The following is a 23629-nucleotide window of genomic DNA, read 5'->3' on the forward strand; positions in this document are numbered from 1 at the left end:
TGTTCTTCACACCTAGATGGCATTTTACTTCTGGAAGAACAGTTGCTGAGTCATGATGGGACCAGGGACTAAGGAGGTAGGGAAGCAATAGGGGCAATAGTATGCTTGAGACCACTTTAAGAAGCATGGCTTCCAAGTAACACTGAAGAGGATGGTGAAAGCAGAAGGTTCATGTTGGCTCAACTGATACTCACTATACTATTTACCTGCTGCAAGAATGGATTTTGGTGGCTAGGGAGATGGTAAAAAGAGTTTTCTGTGCAAGGAAGCCTGAGGAGTGCAGAGGAAAGAGAAGAAACACAAATCCTCATGTTTGAACGTAAAATGCACCACAGACTCATGTGCTTGAATACTTCATCTTCATTTGGTAACACTGTTCAGGAAGGTTTGAAACCTCTAGGTGGTAGAGTCTTGCTGGAGGAAGTACGGCACAGCCCTACTGTTTACTTCTACTTCCTTTCAGCTCATGTGAAGATATGACACTGGCTGTCTACTCCTGCCATGATAGACTTTATAACTTGAAATAATCCCATGCTTTCTATAAGTTGTTTCTCATCAGGTATTTTTGTCCCTACAATGACAAAGTAACCAATATATCCTAGTACCAAATTAAAATGCTGGTGTGGTGATGCAGAGAAGATTGGTGAGCTAGACTAATGAGAGATCTAGGTTCAACAAGAGATCCAATTTCAAATAATAAGGTAAATAGCAACTAGGAAGACCCCCAACATCAATCTGTGGCCTCTACAAACATATGAATATGAACACTGAACACACATCTGCATACATATAACAACCACATAGACACACACACAATGGATTTTGGATGGAGATGTTCAGGAACCTTGCTCCTCTTCTCCCACACCCACTACTCAGCTTTCTGGGGTGCTGGTAGTTGTATGCTTGTCTCATGAGCTCCTCTGCAGGCATTGTCCTGGACTATAGAGAAACATCTTGTCCAACTTCATCCTGGCTCTCTCATCAGTGATGCCCTGCACTTCTGCTGTCCATGGAGAGCTCTCTGAGGGCAGTGCGAGTGCACCAGGGCATTGGGGAAGTACAAGGGAGTGTGGACCAAATTTTCTTGGTCATTCTGCTGACTTTACTACTTGTGGTGTTGATTTGAAAGTCATACATCCTAAGCCCCTCTCCTAGAGGGCCCATCCTGTGACACTGGTCAGAGGTCTACTCTGTCAGGAACAATCTTATCTCCTATTTCCTTTAGATCTCATTAGATGTTCCCTGCAACAAGGAACCAGCAGTAGAAGACTGGACTGGGGGCTTCCTTGGCTCATCCTTCCCTCATCATAGTAGCCACTCTTCCCTGCAGGCTCCAAGCGTCACTCATGATCATGACACTGCAGAGCATTGAAATTTCAAATTGTTTCTGAAATATGTGCCATTACAGTACCTGAATACGTTTTCCCCACACTCTCAATTATTTCACAAATTGAGAGCCTTCTGAAACCACACTCTGTCTCCACTCCTGTTGTTTATTTTGCATTAGCACAAGCGGGCTTGATCTGTAATGGCTGAAAAAGAAATGATTTTCTTGAATGTGTTGAAATGAAATGAAGAAAGATTATTAACCTGCATGATAAAATTCAAGCTTTATAACTTGAGGTGCCTTCAGGGAAGTGATCCAAGAGTGAAGGATAGGGCAATCAGTAAGCAATTAGGAATTGGTGGAAGTTCTTTAATAATAAGAGCAGCATCATCTCTCAGCCTGGGCATATTGAGCAACAACTATATAAATTAATGCTGTGTAGATAAAACTATGACCTTGGCAATTGTTTGTGCTATTGGAAGTACACAGTTGCTATCACTGTTAGGGTGGGCCATTGGAAACACCTTTTCCAAGGAAGAAGTTACTTCCTTGTTAAACAGAGTCTAAGCATGTTGCAATTGCAATGTGTGTGTGTGTGTGTGTGTGTGTATGTGTGTATGTATGTATGAATGTATATATGTATATGTATATGTATATGTATATGTATATGTATATGTATATGTATATGTATATGTATATGTATATGTATAGATATAGTTTATCTGGGCTTTTTTGATACTTTATTTTTTGAGGTAGAGTTTCTATCTAGCCCAGGATGACCTGGAATTCACACTGTATTTTCAAAGTGGCCTCAAACTCACAGAGATCTTGCTATCTCTGTTTCCTGAGTGCTGAGGTTAAAGTTGTGTGCCACCACACCTGGATATCACCTTTTTGTCTTTATTAAGTATATACTTTGTATGGACACATCATGTGTTGGTATCATCTTTTCCCTCCTATCTGCCCCCATCCCACTGATGGTAGTATTGCTGGTATTCCCCATGAGTTTTGGTTTATGAGTTGTGAGAACAGTAGTCAGTCATTGTGGAGGGGGCAATGCTGCTGGGTATGCCCTCCCAGCCATAGATTCTTACAGTCTTTCCATTCCCTCTTCCACAAAATTCTCTGAGCCTTGGTAGGTGTGTTTTAAGTCTACTTCAGTTTTGTGCTCTCAGAAGCTTCTGGATTTCTGCTTTGGTATGTGTTGAATATCCTCAGCATCTGTCTCCTTCACCATGGAGCAGGTTGTCAGGCTCACAGTGGAAGCAGCACTCTTGCTCATCTCACCAATTCCTCTATAGTTTCACCTTGGCCCTGGCTAATGTGTAAGGGGTGGTTCATCTCCTCAGTTCTCACTCTTTTCTGCCCCTAGTGAGCACTTCTCTCAGCAAGCATGCTTCCTATCCTGGGTAATAATCTGCCCTCAGTGATCAGACTCCCCTTCCCTGTTTTGGATTTTTTTTTGATGTTGTTGTTGTTTGATGTTTTTTAAATTTTTTGAGAGTCTTTCTGTAGCCCAGGCTGACTTGGAATTTACTGCATAGTCTCAGGCTGGCCTTGAACTCATGGCAATCCTACCTCTGCTTCCCCAGTGCTGGGATTAAAGGTGTGAGCCACCATGCCCATCTTATTTATTTAAGAGTGAGAAAGAAAGAGATACAGATAGAAAGAGAGAGAAAGAAAGAATGGGTGTGCCAGGGCCTTTAGCCACTGCAAACAAACTCCAGACACTTGTGCCACCTTGTGAATCTGGCTTACATAGGTACTGGGGAATCAAACCTGGGTCCTTAGGCTTCACAGGCAAGTGCCTTAACTCTAAGCCACCTCTCCAGCTCTGCAATTATCATTTGATGCCTGTCTGCTCAATGATGGAGGATTGCAGAAGGCCAGGATTGTTCATGCATTCTCTAGCACCAGGATGAAACTTAGACACATAGTGCAGTGGTTTGAATCAGATGTCCCCCCAAAACTGAGGTGTTCTGAATGCTAGGTTTCCAGCTGATGGAGATTTAAGAATTAATTCCTCTTGGAGGTAGTGTATTGTTGGTGGTGGGCTTATGGATATTATCGCCAGTGTCCCCTTGCTAGTGTTTGGCACATTCTCCTGTTCCTGTTGTCTGCCTTATGTTGACCACAGGGTGATGTTCACCCTCTGCTCATTCCATTGTTTCTCCCTGCCATTATGGATCTCCCTCCTTGAGCCTACAAACCAAAATAAACTTTTTTTTCCCAAAAGCTGCTCTTGGTTGGGTGATTTCTTCCAGCAATGTAAACCTGATTGCAACAGTAATGTTAGAACCAAGGAGTGATATCATTTGCTGCTAGACCCCTGTGTGGCTTTGGCCTTTTGGAGCTAATTTTCAAGAGGAATGTGGAAGGATCTGAAACCTTGGCCTAAGAGATACCTTGCACTGTTGTAAGTATAGCTTGATGGACTCTTCTGGCCAGAGTTAAAAGACCTGAATGCAGTAAGAACTATGGGCTATGAAGTTTGGCATATGAGAGTGGAAATAAAGCGTTGCCTGGACCAGGCTAGAAGCAGTTTATGTGAGAGGCTTGCTCTTATGGCCATGTCCTGAGAATTTGTACAGGGTTGCATTGCATAGAAATGGACTGGTGTGAGCACAGGGATGTGGCACAGAGTGAAATTCTGGGCTGAAACTTCTCCTGTTCAGCTGCAATTATATGAAACATTACAATCTTTGAGTTTGGGCCAGCTGACCTGCACTGGGGAAACAGGAAGAATGTACTCTTTTGAAAAGGCCTGCATGCTCAAGGACTATTCTTTGCTTCAAAGTCTGCCCCCCATTAACAAATTGGCACTCTACTTGCTATTGTGGAGTATAATAAATGCAGGAAAGAGAGGGCCATTGAGTTTGCAATGCAATCTTGAGTTTTTGGAAATAGCTATGGGCAGTGTGAAGCAGGTTTGCTGGACTGCTACATGAAGACATAATGGAGTTGTGAGAATGGACCATGGGTTTCAGTGGAGACCTAGTAGAGATGTGAGGATCATGAGATGCCCGCTAAGGAGAGCTGCCAGCCCCACATGAAGTTTTCCAAGACTGTAAGTAGCCTCGCTGGAGGAGTGAAATTGGAATTCCAGATACTTGTTGCTGGTTAGAATGACCAGATTTGTCACTGACTAGAGTTGTTGGACTTGGATCTACAAATTTTGATGTTTGCCCTATTTAAATCTTGGATTGGTTGAATATTTCTTTGCTATGGCCAATGCCATGTTTTGCAGTGTGAATGTATATTTTATGTCATTATAGTTATTTTGGAAATTTTTTGGTATTATGGCTCCATTAAAAGACTTTGATTATGGGGATGTTTGAACATCCTTAGGATTAATATAAACTATGGGGACTCTTAAATTCATACTGAATGCACTGCATTTTACATCAGGTATGATTATCAGTTTATGGGGGCAAGGGGTGGAATGCAGTGGTTTAATTCAGGTGACCTGCATAAACTGAGGTGTTCTGAATGCTAGGTTCCCATCTGATAGAAATTTGAGAATTAATGCCTCTTGAAAGGAGTGTATTGTTGGGGCTAGGCTTGTGGGCATTATACCTATTGTCTCCTTGCCAGTGTTTGGCACACTCTCCTGTTCCTGTTGTTCACCTGATGTTGGCCAGGGGGTGATGTTCACTCTCTGCTCATGCCGTTGTTTTCCCTGCCATCATAGAACTTCCCCCTTGAGCCTGTAAGCCAAAATAAACCTCTTTTATTCCCCAAATCTGCTCTTGGTCAGGTGATTTCTGCCAGCAATATGAACCTGACTGCAACATGTTGGTACCCAAGAAACACTAGATGTATATGGGTAGAATCCTGGATAGGCAAGTGGAAGAAAAATACTGAGTAGAAAAATACATTTACAACTGGAAGAGTGGTTAGTGAGAAAAACTGTCAAGTTATGGACACATGCTTCTAAATTGATTATCTATATTTTACTGATATAGTGAACATTAAATCTCTTTGAGGAGAGGAAGTATTCTTTTAGTGTGCTAATATCTTAGCTAATTAATCAGCCTTACCTCAGATGGTCTTCTATCCAAAACAATCCCATGTGTTATAAGTACTGAATTATTTCTTTTCTTATTCATTCCATGAGTGATTACTATGTGCTTTTGATGAACTTAACACTGGAATAAACAAAAGTTGATCCATGCTCTGATGACACTTTTACTATGCCTGAAAGATCACTTCATGCATTGGTTCTACCAGCCGTGTGCTTCCTTTTTTAACCACTTTGATTTCTCTGTTTTTACTTTGGGAGCATGGTTATTCTCCTTTAGACAAAGATAGTGTAATCTGCTTAAATGATTTTTTATGTACTATATCATAAACACATTATTACTCTTCTGGTACTCTTTTTTAAATCTATTTGTGCAAGCCATTTTTCTACCCATTCAATATACTTGAATACATCCTCACAGCTTATGGGTGCTGCCATCTTTATATAATTGCTGTCTTGAGTAGATCCATGGTTGATAGATAAACACAGGTAGACACATGGAGGATTTGAATCCACATAGGTCTGATGCCCAGCCTGGAGTTTATAGATTTCAATTTATTTGCAACTGGCCAGGTGGCATGGATGCTAATTCATTGGTCAGTTCCTTTGCTAAACTAAAGCAAATGAAAGTGGTCAAAATAAAGACTTGCTTTATTAAATCTAACTGTAGAATGTGATGATGTACATGATACAAAAAAGCTACATACGACACTACTATCAAACACTCAGAAGATTGGTCATGTGACCATTATCTACCGAATGTGGTTGTGATACAGGCTCTTGCCAGTGATCTGCTGAAATCTCACAAGCTGGGGTTGCTCTTCAGAGCACACTTGCCTGTGTTAGTATATCAGTTGTTTGTTCTACCCAATCATAAGGGCCCCAGTGACAAAGAGAAGCACCACAGTTTTCTTTCTGCTACTGAAAAATCACCATTGGATTGACTTCCTTGAGCTTGCACCTTGGGTCTGCCATCTAGGGTGGGAGAGAAAACTGAAACCACACTATGAGAATCTGCTCATTCAGTTTCGCTCTGACTAGTACTGTAGAGAAAATAAGCACCTTGCATAAAGTCATTTCCATCAATTATTGAAAAGGGTACAAATATTTACTTGGACCAGTTTTTGCAACCATAACAGGTAATAATATAATATCATTTTTATGAATTCTAGAAATACAAAATGAGCATATTACTAGGTTCCTTCCACTTCAGCTTACATGGATAGCTCTGCTTCAGCACAGACCAGTCATTTCATGTCCCATGTCTTCCATAATCTAGGTCCTCCCCAAATTAGGTCAAAGTCTTCCATCAGACTAAGGGCATTTGGTCCAGGACCACCCTCTGCCATTCTGACCTGATTCACTCACCTCTGAGCATCCCTTAGGGCTCTTTCCTACACACAGCATCTTCCTTCACCATAATCAAAATAGGTCATACCTTATGTTGGCTTACATTCCTCCCCTGCAGGCTTGGCCACTTCGCATCTACCCACCAGGTAGTGGTCTCTGGAAAGTAGCAGACTCTGGACACATTAGCCAATCACATAGCTATTGGTAATTGTCCCTTCTACCTGAAAATGAAGACGTGGCATGAGAAGATAAACTTCAACAAAGTGTTACACATGTTTGTACACTTTTTACATCTATTTTAAAGTAGTTTACATTAGTCACTTATCTTCCATGGAAGATAGTGTTTACCACCACTTGTTTGTGTAAAAGCAGTGATTGCTGCTAACAGTAGGATCCCATTTCCCACATAGATTGGCTTCTTTGAGGCCAACACATGGGGTTCATGTCTGGCTCTAACCAGCACACGGTCCTGCCCATCAAAGAAGGGGTCTGCTGAAGGAAGCAGGTCTGGAAGGAGATCCCCACTCATAAGCCCTTCTCTCTCTGCTAAGATGAAGATGCTGCACTGAATTGTTACTAACAGTGGCTTTAAGCTCCTGTCATTGAATGAGCCTACTGGCTTTCCTGAGCATCTTCCCAGCCATCCTTTACATGCACCCCTTTACACGTACACACACAACCAAATGTTTCCACATAGTTTTGTATTGACCTGTAATTTTTCACTCTCTATATTTCACTGGATCCTAAAATCTTAGATACTACACAATGAAAATATTATCCCCATCCTAAGGTTTTGGAAACTGAAGCACAAAGAAGTATGGGGCTTCTATTGGTTTCTGAACACAATTAAATGGAAGCTCAGTCTCACTGGCAATCACTCCTGCAGTCCATTTTTTGTTTTGTTTTATTTTTTGGATTTTTCAAGGTAGGGTTTCACTCTAACCCAGGCCAACCTGGAATTCACTATGTAGTCTCAGGGTAGCCTTGAACTCACAGCAATCCTCCTACCTTTGCCTCCCTAGTGCTGGGATTAAAGGTATGTGCCACCACATCCAGCCCTGCAAACCATTTGAGAGATTTTAAAAATTCATGTATCTGTGTTTCACCTTTCTTCACCATAAAAGAGGTCAGATGAACAGTATTGAAGGAGCCCCACTTCTGAGAGGGCCAGTGAGGTCAGCAGGGCCTAGAGTAATCCTGGAACACTGTCTTCTGTCCTGACCAGTTTAGGTGGCCCTCCTCTCCTATCTGGCCCTTTACCCTGCTACTGGAAGCAGTCCATGTTCCAAGGGAAGAGATGCCTGTCTGTCTTGGTTACTGTGATTCATCTGGCCTTGGTTGGCATTTCAGAGATGACTGGAGTAATAATCTTCTGCCAGCCTGTTGTAGTGTCCTTTTCCCTCTCACACAACTCAGCTAATGAATAGACTTGTCACTGTCATCCAGTAGACTCTTCCTGTGGCAATCACTATGTCTTAGAACCAGTTCAGGCAACCTCTACTCCTAAAGAGTATGGTGACCCAGCTCCTGAGCTTTTCAGGACTTCCTATCCATACTTTGGGTGCCCACAAGTTGAATCCAGTTCATGATGCATGATGTGTATGGAAATGAGCATCTGACCCAAGCTGCTGAAAGACCCAACTCTGGTTAATTATGTTTTTTTGTGTCCTGTGTTCTGTGTATCAAAGGGTTCATAGCTACATGGTGACTGGATTTGGTCCAGATATCCAAGAGCATTGAGGCTGATTTCTCTGAGATGAGTACCAAGTTCTTTCTCTTTGATGAAATGATGGCTCTGGGGCTTGGACTAGCACACCCTTGTCTTCACAGCAGGTTGGGAGGGTTTGAATAGGGAAGGCTGACTTTGAGCCTATGCTAGGAGCTTCTCTTTTATATCTCACAGGCAACACTTCCTGTGTGATGCTGGGAAATCGATTTCCAGCTGAGCTCATCACCCTCCCAAATGGGGACCCTGCTGTCAGAAAGGCATGGGTGGACCCAGGACACAGACAATCTTGCACCTCTGGAGATATGCAGAGATATGATGCCCTTCACCAGCCTGTCATTATCTAGCAGTGCATTAATCACTTATAAACTAATATGTTCTTAAATTCTATACAGAAATAAGGGCAGTAACTGCATGACTTCTACCTATCCAGATAAAGTGAAACAATGAATGTCATTATGACTTATAAAGACCTGAGCTTAACCTAAAGTTTGCCAAATAATGACACATCCATTAGTGGCTCCTAATTTTCTTATTTGAATTGGTTCAGCAGCAGCTACAGTCATTCTCTACACACCTTGTGGGCATAAGACAGGAAACCATGCCTTCTGGTACAGAAACCCATAGGCAATAATAGTTTCCTATTTGGCTTCTGACCTGTTTGGTTTCTGCCTGTGACCCAATCCCATCCATGCTATTTCCAGAGCAAGATCCAGTGCAAGAATTCACTTGCAGCATGTGTGGCCATTTACTCATCAAGTGTGCACAGACCCTGGGACATTTAAGCTATAAGGATGAACTCATTATGGGGTAACCCAGTATCACTGAGATTATGTCCTTACTTGACACCCCTCATAGCAAGTCCAAGAGAGAAACACAAAAACATAGAAATGAAGGAAGGTCACCTTTGCTTGTGATGATACCTAGAGTCATAGTCCCAAAGAAGATGTGATGACAGCTTTGGGGGTGGTGTTCTGCCTCTCACGGTATTGAGGCATGAGGCGGCATAGGAAGGAGCATGTCATAGGCCCCCACATTGCCCAAGTGTGCTGCATGCTGGACCAGTCATGACACACAGAAAGTCATTTAAAACTGCAGCTCTGCAAAGTTAGTGTGGAAAACTGAAATCACTGCTGAAAGCTTTCAGGGAACATTTTGAAAGGTGACTTGGTACAGCACCTCTGGGTGAGCAGGGTACTCTGCAGGGTGTGTGCAGACATGAGTGTGGTACCTGGTCCTCAGGTCCTATCAGATGTCAGCCCAGTGCCTCAGTGAGGGACAGTACACAGAGGTCAGAAGACACATTTACTCAAGGTCATGTTTCCAAAGATGCGGTGTTTCACGGGGAATTCACCGATTATTCACTGGTATCTTCCTCTGTCTTCTTTTTCAGGGTTCCAGAACAAACATATTTCAGAGAGGAGATAAGTACAGCAACACATTTCCTTTAGTGATGAAATTCAGTGCCTGCGGGATTTTCTGGGATGCAGTTCTTGCATTGGCAGCTGTTATCAAGCCAGCTCATGAAAGGATATCTATGAAAATCATTGGGGAAAAATAATTAGTACCCCCAAGTTTGGACTAGAGCCAAGGGCCAGCACTGTCCTCCTGAGAGGTCATGACCCATGACCCTTACATCCCAGCCTGCCTGCCTCCCCCACCATCTAAGGGATTTAGTAGCTCTGTAGAAATTTGCAATGCTACTTCTAAATGGTTAGTGTGAGAAGGGGGGTGCACCCTTGGGCATCTTTAGTGGTCACTTCCCCCCTAAAAGTCCACACAACACTTCTGCTATGGTGGTTTGTGCTGATTCATCGCCAAAGGAAGGATGGAGGCTACACAGGAAGCTCTCATGCTCTTGATCTTTCATTAAAGGAGCACTTTCCTTTCTTTACTGGGAAGAACACATGAGCCCAAGCTGCCAGGCCAGTGTCCAGCCAGCACTGCCCAATAGGGCTGTCACTTGGACAAGACAGTTAGACAGCTGCTGCTGCCCTAGGGAGCTACTGACCACAGCTGTGTGGAAAGGAACTGCTCTGGAGAAGGGAGCTTCCTTGTGATCCAATGTGATTCAAAGAACAGACAACAGAGTTTCTGACAAACCTGTAAGATATGCAGAATCCTGACCCTCCCTCCCCACTCCCTCCCCCTCCCGTCACCTCAGGACTACAGAGAATCAGAATCCACATCTTAACAGGAGCCTTAGTGTGTACTTAGGCTGTGGAATCCATAACCTAGAAGGCATGTGCTGTCCTGTCCTTGGAAAGGCTGGGCTTCTGGGGATTCATTTGTCTTTGAGTTTCTTTGGTTCTCTGTCCAGCCTTTAAAAAGATCAGTGCTGGTTTTTTGTTTTTTTGTTTTTTTTTTTCTATTTTAAAGCAATGTCACCTTGATGGAAAGTTCACCCCTCACTGCCCTGGATTCTGAGGGTGGTGTGGGAGGAGGCATCTGTGTTCCCCTCCACTCAGGTATTTCCAGCACCTCCGCTCTCTGAAATAGCTGAGCTCCCCCTGTGCAAATTGCAGGTACTGAGCAGCAGAGCCTGGCTCTGGCAGTATTTGATTCACAGCAGCTCAGCCTATGTAGGGAGGGGCTCACAGACAAGGGATGAGACACTGCTCTTTGTCCTTAGTGGAAAAAAAAAGGGTCTGGGCTACTGCCCCCTGTCAGCTCAGCTCTCCTGCTGCCCTGTCCACCAGCCAGGACAGGGTACTGCCAGGATAATGAATGAGCAGCCTGGGGCCATTTGGGGCTAAGCAGGACAAGCATTGTGCCAGGCCGACAGGGATGGCCTTTCTTCTTAGAAGACCCTGAGGCATTTCTAGAGCTCACTTCTGAGGTTTCCCTTTATCACTCCCACAAGCAGAGACAGACTCCATCTCAAAGTTGATACCCTGAATGCACCCATGCTCCCCAGAAGCTAGCCCCATCACTCCCACCAGAGGCAACACATCCTAAAATAGGCACATGGCCTGATAGTGTTTGCCACTCAGAGGCAGTAGCTATGGAGTGAACTAGTGTTGCTTTGGGTGATTCATAGACCTGGATTTGAATGCCAGCTCAGAATTATACCTGCTGTGAGCTGTCATTTGAGTTGGTTAACCTCCCAAACATGTTCTATTGGCTGTTATTTTTTTGTTTGTTCTACTTTGTTTTGCCTCTCCTATTTTATTTGATTAAAGACAAACAAAAGCCAGGGTTGGTCACACATGCTGTAATCCCAGTGCTTGAAAACTGGAAGCAGGAGGATAAGGAGGTCAAGGTCATCCTTGGCTACCTAGAGTATTCAAGGCCAGTCTGAGCTACATGAGACTCTGCCTCAAAAAAAAAAAAAAAAAAAATGTAATGAGAGATGGAGAGATGGCTCAGCAGTTAAAAGCACTTGCTTGCAAAACCTGATGACCTGGATTTGATTCCCCATTACCAATGTAAGCCAGATGCACAAAGTGGTGCATGCATGTGGAGTTCATTTGCAGTGGCAGGAGACTTGGTGTGTCCATTCTCTCTCTCTCACACACATACACACATACTATCTATCTATCTATCTATCTATCTATCTATCTATCTATCTATCTATCTGACTATCTTTCTATCTATCTATCTTTCTTTCTACATATCTATCTATCCATCTCTCTATCATCCCTGTCTCTCTCAAATAGTTAAATAAAAATATTTAAAAATGCAATGTTCTGAACATGTGGATTAACTGAGATATGCTTGAGACCAATGCAACATAGAGTCCTATAATGTACATGAGTAAAAAAGACAGTTGCTGCCAGTTTCTCCTCCAGCCCTCCCCAACTCCCCAGATCCTATCTGTAGTGGTGCTTCTCTTTATCTTTCCTTCTGCACACCACTCTCTGGGGCTCACTTTGCCCTCACATTTTTACCGGTCACCTGGATTCCCTCTTTGAAGCTCAAATTACAGCATAGAATGGCACTCCTTACATTTGTTGATGCACTCATCTGCCTTGCCTTTTAGCTCATACATCCATCATCCATCAGTCTGTTAATTCATAGATATGTCCATACATTATGCATCTATCATCCATTCTTCCATCTTGCACAGGCCCATACACTTGGCCATCTATCCATCCATGCATTTGTTCATTTGTGCACACATACTAGACTTTCACATCCATCTATCCATTCATCCACACCCATCCTTCCACCCATCTGTTCATTCTCTCAGCCTTATACTGATTAATTATGAGCACCAGCCCTAGCTCTATGTCAGGAAGAACCCAGAGTTGATAGGAACAGGTCATGAAGCCTATCAGCTCCCTATTTTTTCATCTTAAAAATTAAAAAAATACATATATAGTTGATGAGTTCTAAGTCTTCTACCAACTCAGGGAGCTGTTAATGTCCAGTGGAGAATTTCATATGCCTGCAGAGATGTGTAAATTGGAAGCAAAGGTTAGTCTCACAGATAAATGGATTTACAAATCACACACTAAACATAGGATTTTTATTTTATTTTATTTTTTTTTGGTTTTTTGAGGTAGGGTCTTACGCTAGGCTAGGCTGACCTGGAATTCACTATGGCATCTCAGGGTGGCCTCGAACTCACAGCGATTCTCCTACCTCTACCTCCCAAGTGCAATCATAGGATTTTGAGGAGCCATTCTGGATGGAGCTGAAACCTTCATTGAGTAATGGTGTCAGGAACATGGCAATGTGTGTGTTGCTGACACTTCAGTATTATTGCATTCTCACCACAACTCTATCATAAAGGAGTTTTTACATTTCGATAGATAGATAGATAGATAGATAGATAGATAGATAGATAGATAGATGATAGATAGATAGATGAAAACTAGAAGAAAGTTATATCAAACAAAATACTTGAATTATCTGCCCAGAACTGGGTGGCCTGCAATTCCACACCAGTGCCACCAAGCCCATTTACTGGCCTCTCTAACTGTGGTGAAGTCTGCTGGCCCCCAGCCTGGCAGAACAGCACTGAAAACACTCCTTCTCCCATGCATCTTTGAGTTGTGGACAAGTGCATGCACTTTCCGCCCTAAATGTCAACTCTCAGCTCTCTGTCATTAGATTGAGAACTGCCGTGTTCTATTTTCTAATCACACATACAAGTGTATATGCACATACACAGAAAGAGAGAGTGAGAGAGAAACTCATCATTGTTTGCTAATCACCCCTTCTCACACAAGTGCACATATGCACACACACATGCACACCACCACATATAGGCTCACACATCGTAGGTATGTATGTGAAAAATGGAAAATAATTTTTAAGCAAATTGTCATCTGAACAATTACTATTTCTAGCCCGGACAGAAAAGAAGGGAGCTGTTGGATGTCATCCATAACATGAGAGTGTGGTGGGGATGAGGATGGTGAACAAGAGAGAAGGGTGAAAGTGTGGAAAGAGATGAGCTGCTGGATGTCATCCATGACATGAAAGTGTGGTGGGGATGAGGATGGTGAACAAGAGAGAGGGGTGAAAGTGTGGAAAGAGATGAGCTGCTGGATGTCATCCATGACATGAGAGTGTGGTGGGGATGAGGATGGTGAACAAGAGAGAGGGGTGAAAGTGTGGAAAGAGATGAGCTGCTGGATGTCATCCATGACATGAGAGTGTGGTGGGGATGAGGATGGTGAAGAAGAGAGAGAGGCGGAAGCGTGGAAAGAGATGAGATGTGCTGGGAGTTTCAAGCATGAAGGGAAAACATCATGACATGGAGTCTTGATTTATAGCAAAATGAAATTTTAAAGGATAAATGCATAGGTTGTAACCTGCCATTTCAGATTATGTAAGGGAGAAACAAACACTTTCATTCTTGTTGGATACCTCTGAACCAGTTTGACTGCCCCTCCCTCTCGGAGGCGCCTGCCCCTCTTCATCTCCTGTTTTCCTTTCTTCCCCCTTCCTTCCTTTCTTCTTTCCTTTTTCTCCCATTTTCTCTCTCCCACACACAGACGCATACACGCTCTCATGCACAATCTCTCTGACATGGCTTCATCTCTCTGTCCTGCACCCCACCCCCACTCAGGATTGATGGCCACAGCTCTCTGTGCCTCTCCTCCTCATCACAAGATTGTCCCACTTGCAGCTTCTTTGTGTGGGGCTGTTAGCTCTGCTCTGCTGACTTGGGAGGGCACATATTTTTAATCTTTCTTGTTTTTAATGCTGTACTTCATCCCTGTGCTTCTAGCTGCCACCACATCGTGACCTCAGAATACCAACATAGGAAAGCCACTGCCACTTCTCACCCCATGCCGATCGCCTGGGGCTCTGAAATTAAAAGGGAGAGTGTGGGAGGGAACACACTGAAGCTCTTGCTCTCAGCCCTGGCACAGTCTGTAAATGCAGGGAAGGCTAGCCTGCTACTGAACAGTACTCTCTGCAACCAGCAGCCAGGTTCACGGGCTTTATGAAACAGAGAAGCCTGTGCCTGAGCTGAGAGAGCACACTCGAGCAAGATCAGCATGTCTTAAGCTGCAGTTTCTGAAAGAGGCCAGACACGCTGGGGGGAGCATCTGTGGAGATGAGGAAGACCATGACAGCCTGGCTCTTTAGACCCTTTAGAGTAGCCTAACCAATGTGTATGGCCCGTGTGACTTGTGACAAAGAACCAGGGATCATGGTTGGTATCCTCCCAGGGCTACAGAATATCTCACCTTTATTTCCAGGGCTCGTGGCCAGCGTTCTCTTCTACTCCATCTTGCCCCATTCCTCTCACCTCGAACTCTTCTGTGACTTGAATAGTGAAGAGACAGGGTGAAATGTCCTCAGGCTGGGAAAATAGCCCAGTGGATAAGGCATGTACTGCACAAGTGTGAAGACCAGAGTTCAGATCCCCAGCACCACCATAAATGCCAAATAAGGGTGGTAGCCCTCCTGTAGTCCCAAAAACTGTCTCTCAGAAGGCAGAGATGGGATCCCTAGTGCAAGCTGACTAGCAAGGCTAGGCACACCAGTAAGCTCTGGGTTCAGTGAGAGACCAATTGACACAAGATATCAACCTGTGCCCCCCAACACATGCACACACCCCCATAGAAATATATATATACACAAAACTCTTAACTCTGCAAAATGAGGGGCTCCATCCATGGATAAGTAGTTTGTGGCTGAATGATGCTGGCACTGTGGTGTGACACAAAGCACACTCACATGCATTACCCCCTCTCACTTATAATGTGCATCAGACTCAGTTGTACCATCTCATAGATGGGAACAAAGACCCCAGAGAAGCCCAAAGCTAAGCAACCCTCCCCACCTCACTATCAGCTGCCAGGCACACCTCACCCTCACCTCCTCACCGTCCTGCTCACTCTAGCACCAGCATAAGGTGGCAGGGCCTCTGGGGCCCTCTGGACTTACAACTCCTGAATGCTTCCCATTGAAACCAGGCTTTCTCTTCTGCAAACCCACAAAGATAAAGGAACACAGTTTGACACTATGGTGTAATCAACAACTGAAGATGTATGCTTCCACCCCCACATTCTGCACTCTTCCTGATGAGCAGGAAGTCAGAAGCTAGCACAGCTGATCGGGGTATGTAGGACGAAGCCTGTCCTAGGGGCGACAGGAGGTGGCCTATTTGGACAGATCTTAAGAATTCAAGCAGAGCTGTTTTCTGCCAGAACCTCCATCAGCTCCCCTGATTGAAATTATATTTTAGCCACGCGTTAGAAAAGCTTTGAAAGACAGAGAATTCTGGTAAGGAGGGGTCCGTGGCAGGAGAAGCTGCACTTCTGGGTAGCTCAGAGTGTGTGTCTTCTGAGGGTGGGAAGGGAGCTTTTAACGATGGCATCTAGAAACATGGCCAAGCCCATCCACAGCTGGACTGGGGCAGAGCACTTGCCCTTACTGTGACCTACATGGAAAGCTGGTCTCAGCTGTGGACACTGTCCTCTTCTCTGTCCTCCTCTTTTCTTTCACTTGACTGAAGGTGGTTTTGTTTAGTGGTTTTTATAGCATGGTATCTGGGGATAGAACTCAGGTACTACAATTTGAGAGGTAAGTTCGTTAGCAACTGAGCCACCACGCCCAGCCAGTTTAGTGGCTTTTAAAATGTGTGTGTGTGTGTGTGTGTGTGTGTCAGAAATGACAGTCCTAAGGAAGGCCATTCATCTTTTTGAGACAGAAGAGCTTATTGTCCTGAAGCTCTCCAATGAGGACTAGCTGGTCAGCAAGCCCTAGGGATCAGCATTCCCACCTCCCCAGCACTGGGATTACAAACATGCATTACCATGCCTAGCATTTAAAAATAAAAATATTTTGTTTATTTATTTCTCTTTTCTTTTTCTTTTTCTTTTTTTTTTTTTTGGTTTTGGTTTTGGTTTTTCGAGGTAGGATCTCACTCTGGTCCAGGCTGACCTGGAATTAACTCTGTAGTCTCAGGGGGGCCTTGAATTTACGGCGATCCTCCTACCTCTGCCTCCCTAGTGCTGGGATTAAAGGTGTGTGCCACCACGCCCGCCTTTTTGTTTATTTTTATTGATTTGAGAGTGACAGACAGAAAAAGAGGCAGGCAGACAGAGAAAGAGAGAGAGAATGGGCATGCCAGGGCCTCCAGCCACAGCAAACGAACTCCAGACGTGTGTGCCCCTTGTGAATCTGGCTAACGTGGGTCCTGGGGAATCGAGCCTCAAACCGGGGTCCTTAGGCTTCACAGGCAAGCACTTAACTGCTAAGCCATCTCTCCAGCCCCCATGCCTAGCTTTTTTACATGGCTTCTTGGCATCAAAGTCAGGTCCTCATGCTTGCAAAGCGAGCACTTTAACAACAAGGCTATCTCCCTAACTCGGTTTAGTGGCTTTTTTCCTTTTGCTTCTTAATTTATTAATTTTTATTGACAACTTCCATGACTGTAAACAATATCCCATGGTAATTCCCTCCTTCCCCTACTTTCCCCTTTGAAACTCTACTCTCCATCATATCCCCTCCCACTCACAATCAGTCTCTCTTTTATTGTGATGTCATCATCTTTTCCTCCTGTTATGATGGTCTTGTGTAGGTAGTGTCAGGCACTGTGAGGTCATGGATATCCAGGCCATTTTGTTTAGTGTCTTTTGTGTGTTAGTCTTCTTATTGGTTCATGATAGCAGCTTTGAGATGTCTCCAGGTCAGATCTTTCCAGAAGACAGTCTATCATGCAAAGCTTCATCATGAGGACTGTCAGCCTCATGGCTGTGCTGCAACCTGTTTGGTAACAGAAGGCTGCGTGCGGACAGTGCACAAGGGCTTCCCGCGGCACTGCTGAAGCCTGCATATGTCTGCAGGCGTCTCACGCTGAAAGGATGGCTTCTCATTCCAAATTTCCCTGGGTGGATTTTTTTTTTTTTATAAATAAGTGCAATTTATTTGACCCACAGTTATGGAGACTTAGAAAGCCAAGAGCTGACATCTGCTGAGGGCCACATCAGCACATGAGGAGGAGTAGACGAACACATACAAGACAGAGAGAAGAGGCCAACTGTTACCACGAACCCACTCCTTCACTGGGGCTTGCTGACCAAAAGTGGCAGCTCTAAGTTGAGGGAGAGACCCCATCTTAAAGGATCATACATCCATTTATGAGGTCAAAGCCCCAACACCTAATCGCCCCTTAAAGATCTTGCCTATTGCTATTCTAATGGCAAGTATGTTTCTTTCTTCTTCCTTTCGTGTGTGTGTGTGTGTGTGTGTGTGTGTGTGTGTGTGTGTGTGATGTGCGGTATGGTGTATGCATCTATGTTTGCACATGCACACACACAAGCACGTGGAGGTTAAACAAGATTGGCAAGTGCCCTTCTCGCATCTCTCATCCAAGTGCTAACCAGGCCTGACCCTGCTTAGCTTTCAGGTGTGCTCAGGGTAACACGGACACGGACTCAGTTGCCTTTCCCTATTGCTCACCCACATACTCCTTTGAGATGGGATCTCTCCCTCAACTTAGAGCTGCCACTTTTGGTCAGCAAGCCCCCTGGGTGGATTTTTATGGGAACTTTTGGCTTTAATTTTTCTAGGGCCTTACTACCAATAGATGAAGAATGAAGTGGCAATTAAAAAAAATGAAAGTCTTCTACTCTGTAAGCCACAGGGGAGCATTTTGTGAGTTTTTATGACACAGGTGGATCACAGTGTGTTCTCTTCTATGGCCCCCAAGCTGACTTCTTGCTCCATCACATGCCTGGTTTGTGGTGTCCACTCTTCCTGAAATATTTTCAGCCTCTTGATCCTTCCGGGTTTCCTGTTGTTGATCAGCTTTCAGGTAATTTCATTGCTTTAATTTTCCTTCCTTTCATGTCGTGCATCCAACTGAAACACTCACAGATGATAAGCAAGTGCTATACCACTGAGCTGCACCCCTAGCCCTGTCCTGCACAATAAGTGGCTCTTCTTTGATGGCTATTTTTATCTTTTGTCTTCTGAATTTTGCTGATCTGGACATTAGCCACAGGCCAGCTGGACTTCACTCAAGGGACACTCTCCACTAGTTGCTTTACTTCTTCCATGGGCTATTGTGATTTGTCTGGTGTTCCTCTGACCTTACACCTCCTCTCTGTCCTGTCCTGCTCAGCAAGGAGCCCAAGTGAAGCATAAAAGTGAGTCCTCCTCAGATCTCCCTGCTCCTCCCCTAAGCACTCACTGGATGTGTTATTCAGCAATGAATAGCATTTTTGTAATAGTTAATTTTCATTGCCAACTTGACTAGATTTAGAATCTCCTTGGAGGCACACCTCTGGGTGTGTCCTTTAGGATGTTTCTAGTGATGTCTAACTGAGGTATGAAGACACACTCTGAAAGTGGCCAGCATCATCTCATGGACTGGGGCCCCAGACTGAATAAAAAGGGAAAAGGGGAGAAGTCAGACATGTGTGCTCATCCCCTGCTCTCGGCCTCATGGTCCTCCCAGCTGTGAGAAATTCCAGCAGCACACTCCTATGTCCATGCATTCCCCTCCATGACGGACTGCACTCTTGTGTATTATGAGTCAAAATAAATACTTCATTGTTTAGGTTCATTCTGTCAGAAATTTTGTTACTATTTGCTACGAACACATTTTTTTCAGTGAACAGTGGCTCCATCATGGGAAGGGAGCACTGATACTACAGGGGCATTAATTCCCAGCAAGGTTCCCACCAGGTACATCATCAGGTGCCTAGCAAGGTATTCAGGGATGCGAGCAGGGACTTAGCAGGAAGGTGTACAGGGAGGATGAATATGTGGTATACAGAGAGGTGCACAGTGAGTACAGAGAGGTGTGCAGGATGTGTGCAGGGAGGTACATGGGAGGTGTAGAGTGAGGTATGCAGGAAGGTATGCAAGGAGGGATGCGGGAAGATTCACAGGAGGGTGTGCAGGAGGATTACCTAGGCTATTGTACAGAAAGTTGTGCAGTGAGATGTACAGAAATTTGTGCAGAGATGTGCACAGGGTGATGTTCCATAAGGCACACAGGAGTGTATTCAGGAAAATTAGCAGCAAGGTAGGCAAATGGTACATAGGGCACATAGCAAAGTGCAGGGAGGTGTAGGGATGTGTGTACAGAGGTGTACAGGGAAGTATACAGAAACATGTACAAAGAGGTATGCAGGGAGTGTGCAGGCAGGTGTGCAGGGCATTGTAAAGGCATGTGTGCAGGAAAGGGTTGGGGTATTATACAGGAGGTGTGCAGGGAGATATGTAGGGAAGCATACAGGGAGGTGTGCAAATAGATGTACAGAGAGATTTACAGGGATGCTGCAGGGAGGTAGACAGAGAGGTGGACAGCAAAGTGGACAGGTAGGAATGTTCAGGGAATTAAGGATGGTGTGAATGGAGGTGTGCAGGCAGGGTGCAATGACGTGCACAGGAAGATATACAGAGGGGTGTTCATGGAGCTGCACAGGGAGGTGTGTAGAGAGGTGTACAGGTATGTGCATAGGGAGATACCTGGGGAGCTGCACAGGGAGGTGTGTAGAGAGGTGTACAGGTATGTGCATAGGGAGGTGCACAGGTAAGTGTGTAGAGAGGTGTACAGGTATGTGCATAGGGAGGTGCACAGGGAGGTCAAAGAGACAGATTCATTGAATGATTGACCATAAGTTCAAGTGCAGTTTTCTCTGAAGCGCAGTCTTTTCCAGGCCCTCTGTAATATTGCAAGAAGCCTCCATTGCAGGTGCCCTTGGCTCACAAAGCCCTCTCCTCTGGGTCAGACTCAGGAGTTATGCCTCTGATCAGTTACATACATAACTGCTGAAGGAAATGGGATGTGTGATGTCATCCATCGTGTCAAGTTTGGCTCAGGTGCACAGCGCCTTCCATCACCAGCCTTCCTGAGTGAAAGATTGTTTCCTGGCACATCAATTGCAATGCTTGTCTCCTAATGAGGCTGTGATGTGCACCCTCTGCTTGTAGAGTCAGCTGTCCATGCACCATGGTGGCTGGGATCATAGTGTACATATTCCTGCTACAGAAGGAGCCATCTGAGTGTGAACCCTGTGGCCTCAATGGCCATTGCTCTTTACTAGTGATGTTCACAATTGCCCCCACAGAGTCACTTTTGAGCAGCAGCTGAGAGTGCAACATGCATCCTCCTATGCTGCCTTTGGTCCTGCTGATGGTGGCAAGCCAGAGCAAGATGGAGATTCACCTCTGCCTGCTTTCATTTATCATTTCCCACTGTCACCGTGTGAAATAGAGCACATAGAACTTGGGGTCACTTACTGAGAATCCTGACTGTGCCACTTAAATTACTGGATCTCAGCTTCTTTAGCCTGTGATGAGACACTGGAAAATCAGAAATTATACATGCATGTTCTACAACATAGGCTACAAAACCTGGTTGAAATTATTCCTATTATTATTATTTCCTGCTACTATCATATCTGAGGTAAAGACCAGAAACTAGGAACCCGGTGTCCCTATGGCTATAGGCTTAACTAATTTTCAGGCAAAGCTTACTTGAAACTGCTGAACAATATCAGAACCTTGTTACGAAACAGAAAAGTGGCAGCTTGCAAATGACTCTTATAAGGAGGAAACAACATGAGTCTTGAACTTGACCATGTCTATGTGTTTTCTCATATTTTTATTCTTCAGTAGTCATATCTTTATGAGAAAGGTTAACATGGCATTCATTCTACAGGAAGTGAAGGGTCAGAAAGTGCATGGCCTCCTAAGCATCAGGTAAGGCGCTTTTCTGCATCACATTGATAATGCAGAAAGTCTAAAGTTGCAAGTAACCAAAGATCCTTTGACTAATGTGAAGAAGAAAGAATGGATGGATAGAGAAATCCATACACAGAATACTTGGTGGAAGAATTCTCAGAACAGTAAACAAAGGTGGAGACTGTGTCCCCAGTGTTCTTTGGTAAAGTTAAGGACCAGTCAAAGCCAGAGCCTCACTGCATTTTATTCTCCCATGGTTTTACAATCTTCTGTCTCTGATTGTCTCTCTGCATTGCATCCTGATGATGGGCCCAGTGGAATCAGCCTTCAGCAGGGCCACCACAGCATGACTTGTTCCTAGGTCCCTCTCATGCACATTGGATTGTTCATCACTAGAATTAAAGGTCTAAAGTATAAAAGCTGATTAATTGGGAAAGTTTAGATCTGGCTCTTTGGAAAGCTGTGCGGGGCTAACTATGTTGTATATTCGTTTTTTTTTTTTTGTTTTTTTTTTGTTTTTTTTTTTTCTCATGGAGTCAAAGGAACAGTGCTGATTAGAGACACCAAGGCCAGAGCCCAGCTGGCTCCCAGGCACCTGCCACCAGAAATGGGCAAGAAGTACAGTTCCATGTCCAAATGGAGAACTCCCACTTATTGACTCTTACCCGCCTGCCTTATCTTCTGAAATCTACCTTGAGTAGTTATTTACTTAAGACAAGGTCAGCCTGTTATAAGTGTACACAACTCCTCTGAGAGATGTCATGGCAGGCTGCGTCTGCCACTGAACTTCCGATGGGTGGCATAGCTGTCCTTACCTACCCACAAAAGTAAAGTCTGCAGATACACTCAAGATCTGGTCCTTACACAATTCTGCTGCCATGGTCCATGCTCTGATGTAAACAGAGGACATGGATCTCCACCCACAAGCATCCATGAAACTGAGTATGTATATGTGTGCATGAACATTGGTGTGCATGTATGTGGAGGCCAGAAGACAACCTCAAGTGTCATTCTCAGGGACACTGTTCACTTCTCATGACACAGGGTCTTTCACTGGCCTGAACTTCACCAAGTACTCTAGACCAGCTAGACTATGAGTCCCATAGATCTGCCTGTCTCTGGTTCTGGTATTTATAAACACACCAGTAGACATGAATTTATGTGTGTTCTGTGCATGAAACTCAGTTTGTCATGCTCTTAAGGCAAGCACTTACCAAATTAGCTGTCTCTCCGGTCCTATTTTCAAGAAATCTCATTAGCCCACTTAACACTAAGATATGGTGAACAAACCTGGAAATGGACTAGATGTCACTTATTGGTGTGTTTTGTTTGCTCTGCTAGTAGGTGGAAGAGGAAAGATCCCCTCAAGAGTAGGTGTGAGGCAGGAGGCACTTCTGATGTGAGAAATGGGACATGAATTTTTTTCTGAGATTAGGTCAGGAAGAGAAAGGGCACACCTTGTGTCCACAGCCTAAACTTCACAAGGACTGTTTGTGCTGGGAGTTCTTTCAAAGTCTTCTGCTAAGCATCTTGGCAAGCTCCCTTCTCCCTGCATGCTCTCATTAGGATGGACTGAGGAAGGAGGAGCCATAGGATGCCAGCTCTACCCCAGGGTGCTAATGACACCAGCTGCACAGTTTCTTGGAACCTTCTTGCAAAGAAGCAATGCTTGCCCTGCTGTCTGGCTCCTTACAGAAGGGTCAGCTGGGTTCCTGCCCTAGCCTGCCTGCCCAGGCAAGAAGGATTAACTGGCCAATATGATCAGCCATAGGTAAGCCCAGAAGGTAAGGAGGGAGTAAAAAGCAATTTCTACCCAGCCCTATGTCAGGCAGCCAGGAATTGCCTCCTTCTATGGGCACCTGGCCACAAACTCCCTTTACCATGCAGACAGTTGCCTTGGGCAAGCCCTGAGACCTAGAGCACATGTATGATGCATGTGTGTGTACATACACACATATGAGCCTGCCAGAGTCATATGGAAGAGGCCTGAGTGTAAGGAGAGTCTGAGGTCACTGCAGTAAAGTGTCCTTGGTGTCACATTAGCCAGGGCCCATTTCACAACCTGCTCCAGCCTGGCATGGACACAGACAACCAC

The sequence above is a fragment of the Jaculus jaculus genome, chromosome 2 (assembly GCF_020740685.1).
Source record: "Jaculus jaculus isolate mJacJac1 chromosome 2, mJacJac1.mat.Y.cur, whole genome shotgun sequence".
NCBI lineage: Eukaryota > Metazoa > Chordata > Mammalia > Rodentia > Dipodidae > Jaculus > Jaculus jaculus.